The sequence below is a fragment of the Mus musculus genome, chromosome X, assembly GCF_000001635.26.
Source record: "Mus musculus strain C57BL/6J chromosome X, GRCm38.p6 C57BL/6J".
Classification (NCBI taxonomy): Eukaryota; Metazoa; Chordata; class Mammalia; order Rodentia; family Muridae; genus Mus; species Mus musculus.
Window position 1 is genome coordinate 107,539,728 of NC_000086.7, and position 6,027 is coordinate 107,545,754.

At 40.6% G+C, this 6,027-nt stretch overlaps 1 pseudogene across 1 annotated transcript; it reads left to right on the plus strand.

The window, feature by feature from the left end:
* Positions 1-2,854: 2,854 nt before the first annotated feature.
* 4933401B06Rik (RIKEN cDNA 4933401B06 gene) lies at positions 2,855-4,073 on the plus strand (annotated as a pseudogene). The gene has a single exon (NR_033580.2). The product of NR_033580.2 is annotated as an RIKEN cDNA 4933401B06 gene (transcript).
* The last annotated feature ends 1,954 nt before the right edge of the window (positions 4,074-6,027 follow it).

Sequence of the window (6,027 nt, forward strand, 5' to 3'; positions counted from 1 at the left end):
CTCTGAAGTTTTAATATAAGATTTGGAACTCTGAAGTTACTAGAGAAAAACATATGGATACCTCAACACACCCGAAAAGCTAGACTCGGATTTCAAAGCATATCTCATGATGATGGTAGAGGACATCAAGAAGGACTTTAATAACTCACTTATAGAAATACAGGAGAACGCTGATAAAGAGGTAAAAGACCTTAAAGAAAAACAGGAAAACACAACCAAACAGGTGATGCAATTGGATAAAACCATACAAGATCCAAAAAGGGAAGTAGAAAAAAAGAGAAAACCCAAAGTGAGACAATGCTGGAGATAGAATCCCTAGGAAAGAAATGTGGAACCATAGATGCGAGCATTAGCAACAGAATATAAGAGATGAAAGAAAGAATCTTAGGTGCAGAAGATTCCATAGAGAACATGGACACAACAATCAAAGAAAAATCAAAATGCCAAAAAATCCTAACTCAAAACATCCAGGAAATCCAGGACACAATGAGAAGACCAAACCTACTGATAATAGGAGCAGGTGAGAATGAAGATTTTCAACTTAAAGGGCCAGCAAATATCTTCAACAAAATTATAGAAGAAAACTTCCCAAACGTAAAGAAAGAGGTGCCGATGAACATACAAGAAGCCTACAGAACTCCAAATAGACTGGACCAGAAAAGAAATTCCTCCAGAAACATAATAATCAGAACAACAAATGCACTAAATGAAGATAGAATATTAAATGCAGTAAAGGAAAAAGGTCAAGTAACATAAAAAGGCAGGCCTATTAGAATTACACCAGACTTCTCACCAGAGACTATGAAAGCCAGAAGATCCTGGTCAGATATTATACAGACACTAAGAGAACACAAATGCCAGCCCAGGCTACTATACCCAGCCAAACTCTCAATTACCATATATGATGAAACCAAAGTATTCCATGACAAAACAAAATTCACACAATATCTTTCCACAAATCCAGCCCTTCAAAGGATAATAACAGAATACAACCAATACAAGGACATACCCTAGAAAAAACAAGAAAATCTATACCCTAGAAAAAGCAAGAAAGTAATCCTTCAACAAACCTAAAAGAAGACAGCCACAAGAACAGAATGCCTGAGTAAAGAAACATAATGCCCAAACGTAAAGAAACATAATGCCCAAACGTAAAGAAAGAGGTGCCCATTACCTGCTGAGCCATGGTGGCGAAGACTATCTAACTTTGGTTCCAGAGACTCCAGCACCCTCTTCTGTCTTCCAAGGGCATTGCATGCACTTGACTCACTGAGGTACAAGTAGGAAAAAACAGTCATACACATAAAATAAATATAGGGTTTTTTTGAAAATTGTTAAATTAATGATCACTAACTTATCAGATATAATAATTCCAAAGACCAAATTAACTTGCTGAGACTAAACAACAAATAAACAAACGAACAAAAAAAAAAAAAAACTAATCAATCCACATGGCAAACTCCCGAAAAGACACATTAATTAAAAACAACCTACATTTGTCCAAATGTCAATGTGATTACGTCTGAAGAAAAGGTTTACTAGAAGTCTGTAAAAGGGGAGGACAGCTCAAAAAGAGTTAGAACTTAAATTAGCTGAATTAACAGAAATATCTCTAATATCTTACTGGAAGACAGGCTTATGTACATTAATACTCTTTATGGAGCTCTGATCACCATAAAAGCAAGACCTCAGTACACTTACAAATCATAATTTCTCATCAAAACACTATATACCTACCCGATTAATCTGGAATATAGAATGTACTAGTCCTGTGGATCCATCTTGTAGTGATTCTACTATTTTTGACTCAAGAGCCAAGATCTTTTTTTTTTTTTTGTAAAGTTCCTGTATATAAAATAAAAAGAAGCAAATACAAATACAGAGTGAGAAACTTCCAAAAATATTCAGGGAATTCAGAAAATAAAAAACTTCACATGCCTACAAACACATTATAATATGCAACATGTGATAAGCATTAAGAGAAATAATATATTTTAATAATGGAAACTTAAAATGAAATATATATCTTGTAAATTGATAACTTAAAATTACAGAATAGAAAATTTGATATTCTATGGCAAATAAATCTTAGCAGCTGCAAAATGAGTGTATAAGAATAAAAATAGTAGAGAAGAATCTGTAAAACTAGGAGGTAAAGTCAGACTGTAGCTAGAATGATAAATCAATTGGCACAGGTGTGTGTCTCAGTCACTTAACTACTAATGCTGTTAGAAGTTTTTTTCAGGAGAAGGAGAAAAATAATTCTGTTTTGCTTTCACACTCTTTGCCAATGCTCGACATTGACAGATGCCAGCAACTTATTAACTGCTAAAAACATGTAGGGCTCATACTTTTCTGGCTTGCTCATATCTGTGAATCCAATGAATATTAAATTCTTAGTGTGAACTCAAAGCTAACAGGCAAATAATGCAAAGAAATATCTTCTTTCTGATACTAGTCATCCAGGCTGCTTTTGTCTTTAAGCAACCTAACACATTTGTGAATCTAAACCTATAGAAAGCATAAGTATATATATTTTTAATTTTAAATATAATTTATTTTATTTTTTCCATTAATAAATTTACTTATTCACTTTACATCCCCATTTCAGCCTGCGCTCCTCACAGTGCCTCTAGCATCCCTCCCCCCCCCCTTCTTCTGTGAGAAGCTAAAAACAACCACCACCACCCCAGAACATCTTTTTCCACTGACGTCAGACCAGGCAGATGCTGTTCTCTAACTGGGAACAATGTGAACCTGGCTGCCTTCAAAACCCAGGGCAACCAGCTGTGTGACCTCATCTCCATCATAATTCACGTCACATTGGAGAGTGGTTATCCCTCAGTAGAGAAGCAAGCTGAGGCAGGAAATGTAGGATCACCTCTCAAAGTTGGAGCAGGAGATCACTAGAGCCTCTAAAATGAACAGGAAGGATGAAGAGGAGGCCCGGGTCAAGCTGCAGGAGTCAAAGATACACCAGAGACCAGGGGCTCCCACCCAGACCTCTGTACCAAGCCCAAGCCCAAGCTCAGTAGTAACGCAGAATGAAGGCCTGCAAGTGAATGTACAAGACAGTACAATGCAGTGGTACCATCAAATTCAGGATACTTGTGCCAAATGTGTGCTGGCCTTTGAGGACCTGACCAGCAGCAAGAACAGTCAGACCAAAAGGATAAAAATGGACTTGCAGAATGCAGCCACCATCCCAGTGAGTCAGATCTCTACCATCTCAGGTTCAAAGCTGAAGGAGGTCTTTGATGAGATCCATAGCCTGCTCTCTGGAAAGCCTGTCCAATCAGGTGGGCGTTCTGTGTCTGTTGCTCTTAACCCACAGGGGCTGAAATTTGTCCAGTACAAACTGGCAGAGAATTTTGTGAAACAAGGAGAGGAGAAAGTGGCCTCTCACCATGAAGCAGCATTCCCCATTGCGGTGGTGGCATCTGGTATCTGGAAGCTCCACCCTAAAGTGGGAGGCCTCATTCTCGCTCATCTCCACAAGAAGTGTCCGTACTCCGTTCCTTACTACCCAGCTTTCAAGGAAGGGATGGATTTGGAGGAATATCACCAGATGCTTGGCTACCAAGTGATAGATTCCAAGGTTGAGCAACAGGAGAGCTTTATAAAACGAATGTCTGGGATGATCCGTTTATATGCCGCCATCATCCAGCTCCAGTGGCCATATGGAAACCGTCAGGAGGCTCATCCTCATGGCTTAAATCACGGCTGGCGCTGGTTGGCACAGATCTTAAACGTGGAGCCTCTCTCAGATGTGACAGCCACTCTCCTGTTTGATTTCTTGGAGGTGTGTGGGAATGCCCTCCTGAAGCAGTACCAAGTCCAGTTCTGGAAAATGATACAACTCATCAAAGAGGACTACTTGCCCAGAATTGAAGCCATCACGAGCCCAGGACAGATGGGCTCTTTGATACATCTGAAGCAGTTCTTGGATAAATGTCTGCAACGCAGGAATATTCCTGTTCCCAGAGGCTTTCTGACTGCCTCCTTCTGGCAGTCTTAATGTCCCCCATTACACTGTGTGGCAGGAGGGGTAACAATAAAGCAATAGGCGATTTGCAAAAATCATGTCAGCGTCAGTGTGGGTTTTTTTTCTTATTTTTATTTTTTATTAGATATTTTCTTTATTTTCATTTGAAATGCTATCCCAAAAGTTCCCTATACCCGCCCCCCGACCTGCTCCCCTACCCACCCACTCCCACTTCTTGGACCTGGCATTCCCCTGTACTGAGGCATATAAAGTTTGCAAGACCAAGGGGCCTCTCTTCCCAATGATGGCTGACTAGGCCATCTTCTGCTACATATGCAGAGACATGAGCTCTGGGGGTACTGTTAAGTTCATATTGTTGTTCCACCTCTAGGGTTGCAGACCCCTTCAGCTCTTTCTTTCCCTAGCTTCTCAATTGGGGACCCATCCTATAGATGACTGTGAGCATCCATTTCTGTAGTTGCCAGGCACTGGCATAGCTTCACAAGAGACAGTTATATCAGGGTCCTTTCAGCAAAATCTTGCTAGGATATGCAATAGTGTCTGGGTTTGGTGGCTGATTATGGGATGGATCCCTGAGTGGGGTAGTCTCTGGATGGTCCATCCTTTCTTTCATCTTAGCTCCAAACTTTGTCTCTGTAACTCCTTCCATGGGTGTTTTCCCTAGTCTAAGGAGGAATGAAGTCTCCACACTTTGGTATTCCTTCTGATTTTCTTGTGTTTTGCAAATTGTATCTTGGGTATTCTAAGTTTCTGGGCTAATATCCACTTGTCAGTGAGTACATATCAAGTGAGTTCTTTTGTGATTGGGTTACCTCACTGTCTTAGTCAGGGTTTCTATTCCTGGACAAAACATCATGACCGAGAAGCAAGTTGGGGAGGAAAGGGTTTATTCAGCTTACATTTCCACATTGCTGTTCATCACTGAAAGAAGTCAAGACTGGAACTCAAGCAGGTCAGGGAGCAGGAGCTGATACAGAGGCCATGGAGGGATGTTCTTTACTGGCTTGCTTCCCCTGGCTTGCTCAGCCTGCTCTCTTATAGAACCAAGACTACCAGCCCAGAGATGGTCCCAACCACAAGGGGCCTTTTCCCCTTGATCACTAATTGAGAAAATGCCTGACAGTTTTATCTCATGGAGGCATTTCCTCAACTGAAGCTCCTTTCTTTGTGATAACCCCAGCTGTGTCAAGTTGACACAAAACTAGCCAATACACTCACTAAGGATGATATCCTCCAGATACATCCATTTGCCCAGGAATTTCATAAATTCATTGTTTTTAATAGCTGAGTAGTACTCCATTGTGCAAATGTACTACATTTTCTGTATCCATTCCTCTGTTGAGGGACATCTGGGTTCTTTCCCGCTTCTGGCTATTATAAATAAGGCTGCTATGAACATAGTGGAGCATGTGTCCTTATTACCAGTTGGAACATCTTCTGGGTATATGCCCGGGAGAGATATTGCTGGATCTTTCGGTAGTACTATGTCCAATTTTCTGAGGAACTGCCAGACTGACTTCCAGAGTGGTTGTACCAGCTTGCAATCCCACCAACAATGGAGGAGTGTTTCTCTTTCTCCACATCCTCACCAGCATCTGCTGTCACCTTAATTTTTTTATCTTAGCCATTCTGACTGGAGTGCGGTGGAATCTCAAGGTTGTTTTAATTTGCATTTCCCTGATGATTAAGGATGTTGAACATTTTTTCAGGTGCTTCTCAGCCCTTCTGTATTCCTCACTTGAGAATTCTTTGTTTAGCACTGTACCCCATTTTTAATGGGGTTATTTGAATTTCTGGAGCCCAGCTTCTTGAGCTCTTTGAATATATTGGATATTAGTCCCCTATCAGATTTAGGATTGGTAAAAATCCTTTCCCAATCTGTTGGTGGCCTTTTTGTCTTATTGACAGTATCTTTTGCCTTACAGAAGCTTTGCAGTTTCATGAGGTCCCATTTGTCAATTCTTGATCTTACAGCACAAGCATTGCTGTTCTGTTTAGGAATTTTTCCCCAGTGCCCTTAT